This window comes from Zosterops lateralis (genome assembly GCF_965231275.1).
Source record: "Zosterops lateralis genome assembly, chromosome: 2".
Taxonomy (NCBI): domain Eukaryota; kingdom Metazoa; phylum Chordata; class Aves; order Passeriformes; family Zosteropidae; genus Zosterops; species Zosterops lateralis.
In genome coordinates this window covers 82971247-82987388 of record NC_139763.1, presented here as the reverse complement: position 1 = coordinate 82987388, position 16142 = coordinate 82971247, and positions in this window count along the sequence as shown.

Here is a 16142-nt window from a genome sequence, read left to right as displayed (position 1 = left end):
TGTACTTTGAACACACCACTTCGCCTTTACAGTGTGTCACCACAAGATAAGAAAATAAAACCGAAGTTTCCGTCCCTGGCTGACCAAAGCGGGGATCACAAGACCTTTTATCAGAGTAAAAATTAGCCAGCTGTTTGAAAACACACTGTCTACGAAGAATATTAATTATGTACCAGGAATCGAGCCATAATGTATACCCGGTTTATTTGGCAGAAACAGAACACACTGTTCTGCTGCTAGGGGGAAAATGTGGGGGTGGGGAAATCTGGCTCCACCTCCAAAGCCCGTGTTTGTAAGTTAGAATGCTCCTTCCTATTAATTACAGGAGCAAAACCAATAATAGAAACAGAACAGCCTTGATGAGGATACTGTGTGGTTCAAGGGCACTCTCCAAACCAGATTTGCTGTTCACTAATCATGAAAGGACAGAGCCTGGTGTAAGGTGAAGCAGTTGGCTGCCTCCAGAACTAAGACTCTCCTGAGACTGAGTAGACCCAACGTGCCTGAGCAGATGTCATGTTTTAGTGTAATATCAGTTTACCTTTTATAATCACAAAGTTTGCCTTTGCCAGACTTCATGCAAAAGCCAGTGGTGCCTGACCAGGTTGGTAGTGAGAACTTGGTGCTGAGGGCTCCTGTGTGCTGATGACCCTTGGGAACACTCTGTGCTCTAAGTGATTTCTGAAACAGCTCATTCAGAGTGGCACAAGAATACCCATTGAGTCTGTCCTCAGGCTCTTTAATGAAAAGCTGATCATTATTATGGAATTGTTCATTATTTGTGTTATTTATGTTTATTATTACCAGCAGTGTGCACAGGGTGTGAGTCTCTCTGCCTACAAGAGCACGCTTCATACATGTGTTCTTGAACCTCCTATCAAAAGCATAGCTTTGCTGAAAGCATCACCTAGAAATGCCTCTGGTGCAGCTGTATTCCACTGCTGTTTGTCACAGTCAACATAGCTGTCAGATACAGTGAGGATATTTGGGTTCATTTGAGGAGTTTTTATAGATGCACCTATAGATTTTGCTGGCATAAAACCCACTAAAAAGCCTCTAAACTAGACTCCCATGTAGTAGAGAATCACCAGCAATTGATGAAAGAAGTTTTGCTGGATAGCTGTGAAATTATAGTACTAACATAAAACATATCAAGGTAAAACACCTTCCAAGAATTTATTACATTCCAAAACATATAGTTGAGAATAGTCACGCTTGTGTTTATGTGTTTTATGTTATGAGATGAATTTTCTTATCTTAAGAAGTTTTATAAAATTCCTTTAATCTGTTTTATAGCTATACAAGGATTCAGGGGGGAGGGGATAGTGGCAAACAAGAGCCTCTAGGCATCCAGAAATGTTCTTGCTGCTTTTCATTCTGGAAAAGTGAGGAAGGAAAAAACCTATTTGAAAATGTATCCTTTTCAACATGTCTGGAAGAGGAAAAACACAAACACTAGAGAAACACAGTGTCGATTTTTAAATATTGGTTTAATGAGATGCAAATTACCCCTCCGTGTATGAGCTGAAGTCCTTTGTTCTCCAGCCAAGATTCTCTTAAGGAAGCAGGCCGTGTTTCTTGGTGGGCCTCCCAGAGTGTGAGGGTGCTAAGCTTTATACTCTCCTCAAGCTTCCAAAGCAGCTCTGCTGTCATCAATCCCGCACTCCCCAGCAGCTGATTGCTGGAACAGTCTTGACTAGAAAATTTGCGGATGTAGCTGCAGTAGAAGACCTGGTAAACCCTCCTAGAGACAGGATCCAATTTAAGTTGCTTTAATAACTATCTCTTGCTTACACCAGAATTACAAAGGATGTTTCACTGTTGAAACCACAATTGTGGGGTTTTGCCGGCAAAGCTGTATTGATTGGTGAGTGTTGTTACATCCTGCTATTGCTAAACCAGCAAAACTTTTAAATATAAACCAAGTCCCTGTCGTCTGCCAGGTTACAAAGGTGTCAGGCAGCTTCCCGCATTTTTATTCACCTTTAGAGTTGTACGTTGGTGACCTCTGTCCAAATAACCACAAGCTTTTTATAATTGGATTATCTCCTGTTTAGGGCTAAGCATCTGGGTTGTTCTTAATGCAGAGAGCCTAGTTTTGTTCATAAGGTCAAAATGTAGGAAATGCTGGAATTGTGGACCTGTGGAAGCACAAAAAGTTGCAGTTTACTTTTCCAGGGTGTACAGCTGAGTTGGAGATGTCTGGTGAAGGAACCATCTGCTAACATTACTTTCAAGATTCTGAGTATTATAACTTTTCTAATATGTTTTGGGTTTCATAGCCTCAGAAATTCTTAAGACATGATAAATATATTTAGTAAAAGATCATTTGCAGGGTTGATAATTAGGAAAAATTCAAATACAGACCTACTGAAAAATATGTTTAGTATGTCTAGACAAAAGTAACAACCTGCATTGCCTTTCAAAGCTTTGCAAGGTAGTCCTGGCAGCTTGTAATCTCTGCAACATTTTCACTGTGATGAGTTCATCTTTACAGGAAGGCAGACAGACCTCAAACAGCAATGAGCCAAGATCAAAGACTAAGGATAGATAGGAAAGAAACTCTTGAATTTATGTATTCCTGTCTTCGTCAATCTATATTAAATACCATGGCATTTTAAAAGATCTCTGAAATATTTTGCACAGTATTATCAAACTCAGTATTTGGTATGTGGCCATAACACCCAAAGATGTGACAGTAAGTCTTGTGAAGCACATCTTTATTCACACTGACTTTAACTATGTGGGCTATCACTAAAAGCCTGAGTCCAGCACCTTTTTTCCTTGTGCTCCTGGTGCTAAAGACTTGCTGCCTTCCCAGGAAGGTTTGTGTAATCTTTGGAAACCCCATATTGTCATAGCTAGATTGTTACTGGTACCCAAGTTGACATGCCACCAGCTCACCTTCTGAAATGACATCTTGGCAGGTCTTGTGAGAATGGAGGACTCAAAACTCAGATATATTTTACTTTGGGACATCTATGTCATCTTCGGCTACCCAGACAGATATTTATTACCATTCTGTGTTAGCTGGGTGACATTTTGCTGGGCAAGGTTCTGGGTTGCTACAGAAACTGTCTCTGCAGATCTATTCAATCAAGCAAGGCTCTAGTGACAAGACTCATGCTTTCAGCAAGAACATAAATAATTCACATTTGCTGGCCAGCTCTCTATGCCTTCCCTACAAACAGGCGGGCAGCTCCAAGAAAAGCAGTTGTGATTAGCTGGAACTAATACCTAGAGAGTTAAAGGTATGTTTACTAAAGTAGACTGTATTTTGAAAACATTTTGCTTCAGAGATTAATTTTTTTTTTTTTTTTTTTTGAGAAGGGCAACTCCAGCAAGCCTCTGTCAACTGTCTTTCAGAAAGATAATGGAAAAGACTCCTGGTTTAACTAAACCTTCTCCTATCACATGGCATCACACTCCCCCAGCTATCCCTCGTGCAGTACAGCTGCCAAGGAGGCAGCTGGCTTTCTCACTGATAGAGCACAGAGTCACGTAACACCCTGGAATTAACCTGGAAAGGATTCCCTGGTGTTTCAGATCTGCCTGCCTCTCTCTGCCCACGAGCAGCCGTCAGCACAGATAGCACTGGGTACCCAAGGCAGTGAAGGACCCACAATGCTGAGGCTGTGTTTACACAGGGTTCATTAAAACTTGGCAGTAAGCTGGAGAACTGAAATGCTGCTTCTACACACAAATTCAAGAGGATTCCCTCTGTACAAGTTTTAAACCCTTGTCACTCCAACTTCTATCTGTGCTCACTAACTATGCAGTATTTAATCCATCCCCTTCTCAACCACACTTCTGCTGTTCAGTTCTGAGAGTTCAAGCTTTCCCTCTTCTACAACAACATCTCCTTTTACAACTATTTTCAATAAATGTGGGATGAATGTCAGCAAATACAGGATAGATGTCAAGGAGTACGGGATAAATGTCAATAAGTATTGGATAGATGGAGTCTACAGCAGTGTTTGGGTAAGCCAAGCTCTAGTCCCACTTTTGCAAGAAGAATTCGCCCAAGAATTTTGGGAGTAAATTCTATATAGTTAAAAAGAATTTGGGTTGTTTTAGTGTTTAATGTGGCTGCAGCTAGCCCAGCTCAAGCCATGGGCTATCTTTTTTTTTTTTTTTCTTTTTTTTTTTTTTTTTGTGTGTGTGTGTGTGTTACAGTGTGGTCTGATAAAAAGTCCATTAACACTTAAGTGTGTACTGGTTTTGGCAGGAGTAGAGTTGATCTTTCTCACAGTGGCTGGTATGGGGCTGTGTTTTGGATTTGTGCTGGAAACACTGCTAATAACACAGGGTTGATTTTGTTATCCTTTGGTGGCACTTACAGAGAGCCAAGGCCTTTTCTGCTCCTCACCCCACCAGCGATGGGGCTGAGGGTGCACAGGGACAGGACAGTCAGGACAGCTGACCCCAACTGATCCAAGAGATACTCCAGGCCATAAGGTGTCATGCTCAGCATATGGAGCTGGGAAAAGAAGAAAGGAAGTGGGAATGTTTGGAGTAATGACATTTGCCTTCCCAAGTCACTGTTACCTGTGATGGAGCTCTGCTTTCTTGGGGATGGCTGAACAGCTGCCTGCTATTGGGGAATGGGGAATTAATTCCTAGTTTTGCTTTGCTTGTGTGTGCAGCTTTTACTTCACTTGTTAAACTGTGTGTATCCCAGTCTACAAGATTTCTCACTTTTATCCTTGTGATTCTCTCCCACATCCCACTGGGGCAGGAGCCATCTGGGGTCAAACCACAACGATGTCATGTGTCTTTAGTGGTCAACTGCATCTGCAGGGGGTTGTAGGTGCCAGATCATTGTGCTGGGAGCTACACCACATGAATTACAGCCCCTCCTGCCTCCTCCATTCTTCTCATCACAGCTGTTTCTGTCTGTGGGATATTTGGGGGGGTGGGTTTGAGGCTTCTGTGTATTGCACCAGCTTAATAAATGTTTGAAGTTGGTATGAGAGAATGCATCTGATTTTCCTAGGTCCCTTTTTAGAAATATTCCTAGTCTGCCAACTCGGTGGAATAGGGACACTGGAAAGCTATAAACTTCTGGTTATGATTTCAACTCCAAACAGCAACAGCACACAGATCCACATGAGAGGAAAGATCTAATCCAGTCATATTCATGCAACTGATATTTCTGCCAGAGACAACAGTTGGAAAGTATGGCAGATGATGAAAGGTCTGTTGTGATTCTTCTTACATCACAGATCCTGTTGGGAAAACCAGCTGCTCACCAGCTCCTACTCAGCATGGGTGTCTGGTTGTTCATGCCTTAGTGTCCGACTTTGTGCTGGTCCCCATTGAGTTGCAGTCTTGAAAATGTTGCTCTGGCTGTCAAGTTTGTTTTGAAATTGAATCCCATCCTTCATTGTAACTGTGGTCTTCCCAGTTTTGCGCTATTGGTAAACTTCATGCATTTTTTATTCCATCATCTGCACTGTTAGTGAAACATTGAAGACACTTGGATAGACCCCTGTAGCCACCTTTCTGTGCTGCAGCTATATGAAACCAGATTTGTACTGGGCCTGTACGAGTTTCAGTTAGTTTGTTTATGAACATGCATGATGACAAAAATCTCACAAGAAGTGAGAAGAAGACGTCTTCTTCAGAAGAAGTCCACATATCTGATAATATCTACAACTTTTTGCTTATTTATGAGTCTTGTTAGTCTATCATAGAAAGAAATTTGATTGCAGTTTCTACTAGACATAATTTATACCTGATGAATCCATGGTAGCTGGCACTCCTGTCCTTGTTATTTTCCGAATGCTTACAAGTAACTTTTATCTACTCCAAATTGAAGGAACTGAAGGTGGCTGATCCTTAATTTGCTAGTTCCAAGGACCAAAGCCACCAGATCCTACTTCTTATTGATGGTATTGAAGTTACACACCTTACAGTAACCTACTAGAAATGCTGGAATTGATTTATATAATGAATTTACAGCCTGCACCACAGCATGCTCGCAGTGAGCGAAGATTTGACTAACAGAGGAGCATCTATCTTTGCACTAACACTGTGAAAATCAATTTGGAATAAAAAAGACAGTGTAAACATCTAGCTCTGAAGAGGAAGAGCTATTCCCTTATGTCTTTATGGAAGCAGACGTGAGGTAGATGCCTGCAGGTGCACATCACTCTGCTCTGACAGTTAATCACTGATAAATATTTTCTGAGAACAGTTACACAACCAGTTTTGCACGCCTTTAGAAGTTGTAGCTGCTTTGCTTATGGGACTGTTATGTGAGGCAAAAGCCCTGCTCAAGTGGACATTTTCACTTTTTTGTGAAAGTGCTTTTGTGAAAGAAGTGCTTTTTTGCTCTCTAAGAATCTGTTTACCCATGCAAGGTTTGCTATTGGTTTGATAAAACTTTTTTTCAGATAAATCAATGTCGCCAATTACTATTGTCTTTGTTATCTATTGTGGAAAAAAAAAAAATTGAAATGTTGGGAAAGATTTGCAAGACATTTTTAAAAATGTATATTTTGAGGGTTTTTGGTTGGTTGGTGTTTTCTAATTAAAAGCAAAGCTCCTGTTTCTCTTTTAACAAAAGAACCCCATCCATGAGAAAATCCTCACTTTGGCAGTGAGTGCAAAGTAGTTTTCCCAAAATCAATAGATAAGGTAGATGGTGTCTTTCTTTTTAGCTCTTCGCTAAGATTAGAAGGAAGCACCTTCTAATTGAATTGAATTTTATACTGCTCCCTGGAGCATTTTTCTGGGAAGAACTGATGTGATTCTAGACTAAAAATCTCCCATTTGCCTGAAGGAGTCAATTTTTGGGGTTCAGGTTACACTATTAGCCCAACGATAGCTTTGTACAGTGGTGAAAAATCTTTTTGTGCCTATTGTATTGCATAAGGTTTCCAGCGTTTCTCTTGAGAAGAGCAAATCTGGTCTTGGGATGGTGCTTTAACTCTTACTTAACACAGCTGTGGTTCCAGCAACATTAACACCCACGGAACCTTGGGTAGGAGACAGAACAGGCACCCTCCCCCTCTTTTCCCACTCCCATGCTGGATGGCTTTTGCAATGTTATGCATCTCCCTACTAAGACTTCTCTTGCTAATTTTCAGCCTGGACAAGAAAACCCATGCATGGATCAGAAAACAAATTACTCTTGCAGTGCCCCCAAGCTCATGTGTTCATTAAAATACAATCATTGCTAGCTCAACTGCAGAAAACTTTCTAGAACCAATTCTCTCCTTCTCCCACCCTGGACAGACCCTGAAAAACATCAAACCACAATGGCTGGACTCCGCTACCAGGATAACCACATAGAGGGTGGTGGGACTGCAGTATTATCTACACATTATCTCTTGTTATCCAGACAAGGCTCTTCTCTGATTCTTCAAACAGGATTTTCCTGTTACTGTGTGTGGGCTGGGAGGTTTAACTACATTCTGACTCTTCCTTTGCTATGCATGCAATTGTCTGCCAGAAATCTTTATGGAAACCTTTATGCAAGGAGGCATAAACCTGCTCTGGAGAGTGCTCAGTGCTCGACAAACAAAATCCTTCTAGGGGACAGCTGTCATCACAATACAGCCAAATGAGCAACTGCCCCCCTCAACCCTTTACATTAAGGAACAGTTTTTGACTTAAGCCTATTTTGTATCTCGTAAGAAGATTAAAGAATTAAATAGAAACCTGTTTAGTCCGTTTAATATTAAGCATATGACACATAGCTTCATCTTGTACAGGGTCAGAATAAACAGAAGGACATAATGACTATATGCATTTTATGCTGCTCTTCAGGACTTCTAAGCTGGAATACCCTGCCTGCATACATATCCAGAGGATCCTCAGAGTTTTGTAGTTGCATACAGATGCCACCAGCCACAGTTCTTGGGAAACCCATCCTGAGTGAGCATGGTAAACACTTCAATATACTGAAAAGGAAAGCTGCCTTGGCTGTGCTGCAAAGGTTTTGACGTGGAAAGTGGCTGGCAGTGGGTGGGGTGGGGCTAAAGTCACAGCATCCCTGCAGACCCTGCCCAAGGGATCCCACACAAGGTCCACATGAATCAGCACTTCTTTCATCAAAGGCGTGAGCAGAATCATGAATCACATTAGTTCAATGGTGGCACATCAGTGTGGGGGACATGGAGAGGACAGAAATTATGGCCTTGAAGGAGGGGCCCTTCAGCAGATCTGTGCTTGCCAGCCCATTCCCCGAGACTGCAAGACAAACTGATATGAGCACGATGACTTCTTGCCATACTGACCATGCCTAAAGCCCTTGCCTGTCCCCCAGTAAATGCCAAACTAAGTGCAGCCATTTTGAGGACTCTGTAGACTCTACAGTGAAACAATTCACTAGCTGACCTGAATGCAATGATTACAGAAGTACTCACAGTGTACTTCTACACAACCATCATAAAAGTCCTGGGCTAATTCCCAACTGCTTTTACAATCTGCTTGCCTGAGTTGCTAGCAGGAAAAAAGCTCCAGCTACAGTTTATTTGTATGGTGTAGGAACATACAGCTGCCTAATATCCCTGTTTATTTACAGTACTGTGTGTGTTCAAAATGTACATACAGTAAATATTGTCAATCATAAACAATCCACATTGAACTAACTAACTGTTGTCTTTGTACTGAGAGCTGGTATATTGGGATATACCATGAGAACCAGCATTTGGAGATGTGCCGAGTGAGATAGAATTGGGACAGGTTTCTGGCCTCATCACAGCCAGCCATTGCTTTGAGCTGGGTTTATATGTGACAATACTGTGTTTGGGTATGTTATGTATTTTTAAACATATGTAGACAAAGGTAAAAGTTATGTGTTTCTGTGTCTAAGTAACCACTTCAGTTCTTCGAGACAGTCTAGCCCCATAATAAAGCCAACCCACAATAATTCATATATGGGTTTATCCCACATTTTATATGATTTAAGCTGCAATTTAAGTTAAGTCAAGAAATTTGCAGATTTGAATTATCCAGTCACCAAGTAAATACAGCAAATAAGCTGAATATATACATACTGATGAGCTGGTGATTTACATCAGAACTCATTAGCAAGCAGATACATTAGTAGGTTGCTCAAATAAAATCTTCTTAGATTTTCTCTCTCTCCATTTTCTTCCTGACAGCAGAAATTCTGGCTTCTCCTTTTGCCCTTTCCTCCTTGCTGCTTCCACTAGGAATGAATTTGTTTGGCTCACACTATGTGAAACCCTGCGAAGTGTACACACCAGGTCACAAATAGGTAAAGGAGCTGCAAACACACTTTGTTCAAGCTCTGCATCTGTTATAAATGGCCCCATGGTGCAAAGTGTGCAAAGGCACAAGCATTTCAAGGGGTAAAACTCAGACTCATTGATACAGGCCAACAGGGTAGCTCTGCTGAGGTGCTTTATGAGTCCTTCTCTTTTGCCTTGCCCTTTTATTGCTCTTTACCTCTGTACTCACCTCCTGTACTTGCAAATGATCAGAACAACTTGATACTTCCAGGCCAAAGTTTAGCAGTGGGTTTACATTCAAATCTTTATGTTCAGCAATCTGTTCTTGTCATGTAAGCATGCAAATCTAAGTGCAAATCCAGTAAGAACAGGGCAGAGGAACAGCATCTCCAGCAATTAACTAAGGAATTCACACTGTAATCCTGCAAGATACCTTAAAGCACACACCTCCTCATTTTGGAGGTAATAAACATATATAATTATATTAGCACACTGGTGGAGTGAGCAGATCTTTGAGGCAGACCTACCTCCAGTTTTCCCTTGAAACAGACATCCCAAAACACAAAGCTCTTAACTTCAGAAACCAGATTTTGTTAAACATAAAGGAATACTTTTTAAAAAATCCCAATGACAACAACAACAGAGAACTCTTAAAGTTAGGCAGATCAGAAACAGAAAATTTTAAAATTAACTCCTTGTTAATTTAGGTTCTTTCCTCCAAACACTTCTCTCTCCATCCTATCCTTAAAGTGGTTCACTCAACTGATCTTGCTTAACAAAGAAAAGCGTCTTGTCCCCTTTCAAGGGTTCAACCACAGCTGCAGCATCCAAGACAGAGGCAGCATCTTCCCTGGTGCCAAAACAACAGCCTGTGTATTTTGTCACACACCATGTTCCAGGGAACACAATAGACAGTGAACAGGAAGAGAGCAGGTAGTACCTGCAAGCTGCAGGAGGCCCAAGGCTGTGACTGCTTTGCCCTGCAGCAGTCGGTTTAGATTCTCTGTAATTGCCTGTTCTGTACTGTTCCAAAGCAGCTGTGTGTCCAGCTAGGTGTTCATTAGAGGTGAAGGCATCTGGCAATTTTGTGTGTTGTGTTGACTTACGCGGGTAAATGAAGGCATGTTAGTGCACCCAGACTGTACAAGCATGTTTATAGTCTATATAAACAATTGCATTGTCAGTATTACAAGATAGGTATCTCTTGTGGTCACTTTGTTGGGGATGTAGAGCCTGTTAATGGAAGGGATGTAGGTAGTAACTGTGGAGATGGGTGCAAGAGGCTGGTGCTTTCACCCCAGAGCTGTATGCCCTCAATGACTGTGACCCAGATTGCGAGCTGATGAAATAAACACATCTCACGTCCCCTGTATGCATGAATATCACAAAGCACATTTACCTAATTTACTTAAAATTTCGACAGACTGATGAAAAATGAAGCAATGATCTATATTTTAGATAACTTAGGCAGTGTTTTCAGTTAAGTTGATAAATTAGCAGATCCAATTTATCCAGTCACCAAGATATCACAGCAGATAACCAGGTCACATAATGAAAAAAGTAATTTTTTAAGCTTATCTTGGAATATAATAAAGGTCTAGTTTTCTTTTGACCAGAAAAAAACCAGCTACTATTTAGCTAATATTTTAACACAGTTAACATGTCACTGGAGGACCCTGTCATTACTAGGCATAGGTGTCTGTGGGATATTAAGGGTATATTTTGGTCTTTGGCCAGTTAAATGATCCAAGCAGACAAGAACTGTACCCAAGATCAGTTCAACAAGTGCAATTACACAAATGCTTGCGACACATCCTTTGATCTCCTTGCTTTTACATGTTAGCAGTTTCCCATTGTTTTTCCCATCTCTATGCAGTTACAGAGTATTTTGAAGATTTAACATGCGGACAGATGATGGTTGAATCATCTCCAACAGCAGTTTCCACATACCAATGGCAGTGTTTTCCTTTTTTAGCAACTGTCAGAGACACAGTTCACCCTCCTCCTCTCTGGCCATGGCTTAATGACACAATAAATCTAACGTTAGGGCCCTTGGCATGACACCAGATATACCATAACCTGCTACCCAAGGGGCACATCCAGCTTTCACTCATGCTGTCAATTAAAATTTTTCTAAACTTTTGCTGGTCTCTTACTGACACACTTAACGAAATCACAATTACTGCTCTCTCTGTGCCACTGTCACTTCATGTCAGATGAGATATCAGCTACCAACTGTTAAAAAATTCATATGAACTCCATACCAGAGATGAGATATTTAATTCAATGGCAAGGTGGTTGTGTGTCCACACTGAACTGGAACCAAACCCATATGTCTGGAGAACTATCACTGCACACACTCAGTAATAAAAATAATGGAAAGAGCCTCACACATGCACTGCACACACTAAAATTAAGACATGCTTTCACTGAGAAAAAGTTAAAACATGAATGGTTCAAGCAACTGTTTAATTTCTTAAGATCTCTCTCCTTAAAGTTACTCTGGGATTTTACCAAATTAGGTGTTCCTACATAAGGGTACAAGGCAGTGTGTAAGAGTCATAGTTGAGAAAACAGCCCTGGCTCCTGGCTCAAATTGCAAATGCAGGCCCTCCATCACTATCTATTTTGTTTTACAAAAATAATTAAGATTTCTTCAGCACAGTATGTCCTTACATTCTTGCTTTTTCTTGTCAATCACTCTCATGCTCTCAGCATTTTTAAAGTACTCCAGATCCTTACTGTGGAGGAACAGAAGAAGTAGTAAGAGCTCACAGTTCAACTTGTTAGCTTCTGGCCTAAAAAACACAAGGCTGTTTGGCATTTTGTAAGAGGACATTCCACTCATAGCTAAACAGTTTTCTTGTACTATTTGCCAAGGGGATTTTAAAAAGCATTGCATGTTCTTCTTTATGTGTAAGTTAATATTGAGGCTTGGGAAGACATGTGCTGTTGGTTTTGATTGTAGTGTTTCAGAGAAGGGTGAGAAGAATGGAGAGAGGAGTGGCATCATTTGTGTTTTAAGTTAGTTCTTGAACTCCTAGCTACTTGTGTTTAGTTACATTTCTGAAAGATAGAACTGCTCTGGGCACTGCCTCACATTTTCCCCTGCTTGCAGTTTGATCTTTCAGTATTAAAAAAATGGCAGTTTTCAACACCCAAATTTTGCACTGTTGATTTCTCTCAGGAAATTGACATTCTGCCCCACATCACCCATGACCAGGCAGTACTGTTGTACCAATATGTACTTCTTTCCTTTGTCATAGAAGCTGCAGCATGTCAATAGAAAACTCGACCCTGTAATAACTGCAAAAAACTTCTAATCCTTACAGTCTCAGCTTGCTTTAATGATTGCCTTAGTCAATTCAATAGAATAACTGGAGTTGCAATATCATCTGCAAGTTTGTTCTTTAGTAAATCTTTCCTTTGGCTTCTCACAAGATGAAGCATCTCCATGGCATTGCTGCAAGGCAGAGACAAGATAAGTGGAGGAAAGAGTACAGCTTGTTTTGCTGATAGGAAACTGCTTTTTGAAGTAGGAGACCCTCCTCTGAGCATGCGTTCTCTTCAAACATGTCACAACTTCCCTGTTTCTAAAGTCCATCCTGTCGATTCCTTCCTTGTTGATTTTGGCAGAAAGTTCAGATAAATCAATTAACTGGTGACAAATCTCTGCTCTAAGAAAGTAAGATCCTACAGGGAAAACCAAGAATAGCCATTAAAATGTTCCACAAGAAAATGCCTCATGTTGCATCTGTATTTAACTTGTCAAAGGCTTTGCAAAACACTGTGCTTTGATAAAGCAACTGTCAGTTGTCAATATCTAAAGGCATTGCACTTCAAACCTGAAAACTGTTGACTCTTTTACCCCACTGATGTAATTTGGCTTGTTCCACTTTCTTCCTCCTTCTTTGTAGGATAACAGCTAAAATGAGCTGCTTGTGGGAGGCACAGTGGCTGTAAACTGGCATATACATTATGCTTGAGTTCACACCAGGTCCAGTGATGGGCAGGACCAATAAGTGACTTATGACACTGTCCCAGAGATGAACAGGAATGTCTCCCTGGCAGAAATGAATTAACAACAACATTGCTCTGCAATCTCCAGCTATTTGGCAGCACACCTAGCAGTCTGCATAGCCACTAGAAATGCAGCTCCTCAGCCAAGATGTTGTGTCAAAGTTAAACTAAACTTAACCACTGTAAGTTAGGGCCATCCAACCTGCTCTACCTAAGCCTTTGCTATATTCTGTAGAGAAAGGATGAAATACCCAATGAAATACCTCATGAAAGATTTTGTGTTATGTTTTTAGGCACCTACTCTATTTCATCCCTTGAAGGGTCAGATGTCATATTGCTGTGATTTCACTGGCATTAGGGCCTCTCTCCAAAAGGCAGTGAAATACAATCTGGTAGAGCATTACAGTATGTACTTTCCATCTGAATCCAGAACTCTGTGGACCCCTGAACGCATTATGCTGTTGGAGGACAGTTAGGTACATACAGTAAATACAAGTAATTAATCCCCCAAATCAAGAATTCATTTATTTAAACCTAACTGTACCCAGGTAATTTTTCAGTAAGTTATTATAATTCAAATCAGCAGTGATGTGGATCAAACCTTTTCCCTGGGAAAGAGCAATAATTCATCCAAAACTGGTAAAACTGGAACCACTTCAAGTGAAAACAGTTGTCCAGTATCATCAATCCAAATCCCAGGGGACAGATCATGAACAAAAGAGCTTGTACAGGGAAGGCTCAAGGGTTGGAGATGACTCAATATTTCATTGCATCATTGCAAACAGGAAGAGGCTATTTCATAAGTCATGGGTCATTTCCATAACTTGAAACCCATCTGTATACAAACGGGTCATTACAGCAAAGAATCACACAGGATTTTCCATCGTATTAACCTCAAGCAGAGCGCAAGTGCTGGGCATGCTTCAATCCTGCAGAAAGTTCTGTATAGTCTGTTGTAGACTGGAAACTTCCAGAAGAACCACAGTATATGCTGGTGTCACGAATACACCCTGGTGTCTGCAATAACCTTCTCTTGTCCTCCTGACTCTTTTCCTCTAATCCCTTAATCATTGTTGTGGCATGTCTCTGTGTTTACATACATCAAACACACTTCTTGCACCATGGACAGTTTTGGAAATGGGTTCAAAAGGCTTGATACCTGCCAATGAGAAGGAAGTGAATCCTATTCATGTTTGGTATTGCCTGTCTTTTGTGAAAGAGAGATCTGCTGTTTGTAGCCTTTATGAAGATGCCTCTTCCATTTTTTGCTTGAGTTGTCCCTAACTTGCTCTATTTCTGCAGAGAGGAATTTTACCTACGCTAGTGAATACTAAGGCTGCATCTGTGCTATACTTCTGCAATAGTTCAAAACGGCTGGTACTCAGGTGTTTTGGTTTTTTAATTAAAGAACTTTAGATAGGAATCCATTTTGAAAATCATTTTTGAGGGGTAAATACACTGAAATCAAGAACAGAAATCTTTGAATTTTAGTTCAAACCTTTTAAAACTACTTAAAAGATATGTAGGAAAATTCTGAACATCTAATTCAGAATATAAATCATTATATATTAGAACATGAAACATTTTCCATCATCATTCATTACTACCTTTTATTTTGTGAAGCTTCTCAACAGGTCTCCAGTCAACAACAGCCTGAATTACTTATTCATGCACACATGGTCCCATGTGGAATTCTACTGATTTCAGAAAAGTTAATGGCTGTCTACTAATTACATGAGTTTAACTGTTACACTTTATTCCTTTAGATGTGAAATCAGATCCATAGAATCTACTAAGTGTGTTCAGACCTTCAAAGATGAAGCAGAGTATTATCCAATGTTAGCAGCAGCAGCCTGCAGGCACAGTGGCTGAACTGTATCACAGCTAGATGTGGAGGTCAGATATCTAACTTTGAACTAGTCTAACCTCCGCTTCCTCTGTGGTCAATGGAAAGGAACAAACGTCTCAAGAGACAAATTAAGTCTCCCTGCAACACACACACAAGAATTGAGCCCATTCCTACATAAACTACTCACATAATTAAGTATCTAGTAATTAATTGTCGCACATAGTGGGACTCCACGTGAGAATAATTATACCCGCTCAAGTGCTGTTTGGGCTCAGGCTCCTGCCAGCTTGTGTTCTCTACACCGAGATCTTGAAGTAGGGCAAGAGGTGCTGAAATTAATCTTGGGATGTGTGCAGTACTCTCCACAGAGTGCAAGGAAAGCCCAAGCACACCCTGGGCATTTATTAGGTGTCTAAAGTTCAGGGAAATTACTTCCATTCACTACTAGTGTCTTATGTTTCAATCCCTAATAAATGCTAGAGCACTGACAACTTACGTAATTATTTATTTCAAATACCTCGGTCCTAGGCAGAAGTAGTTCCCAATCAACACCAACATTATTTCAAACCTGTCTTTCTAAATTTAACTATATTTGGTTATTCTTACCTGGAATAATGCCAGAGGAGAAAAATCAAATAAATTAGCGAGGGAAAGCCGAAACAAAAACCTTTGCTACTTTTTTTCTTGCAATTACTAACTGAAGATGAAGCATTAGGCACTAAAAGAAGCACTGAGGCCGTCACGACGCTCAATATTCACGTTGTAGAGTGTTTAAACATCACAGCTATACGTAAATGGTCTTATAGCCACCCTCTGCTGGTGGTACAGTGGGCCAGCAGCTAAGGCAGCTGCAGCAGCACCTCCAGTTTCTGAGCCGTAAGAGATCAACGCCCTGGACGCGCATTTTGCAGCACCACGTAGAGTTGTGCTACCCTAAAGACTGGAGTACTGTGACCCGAGGGCAGCTGGGAGGGGGAGGGACCGAGAGAGGCCCTCTCTGTGCCCGTTCGCATCACAGGGTGCCTCGGGCTCTGCAAGGGGAAACTCTGCCGTTCCCTCCCTCCCCC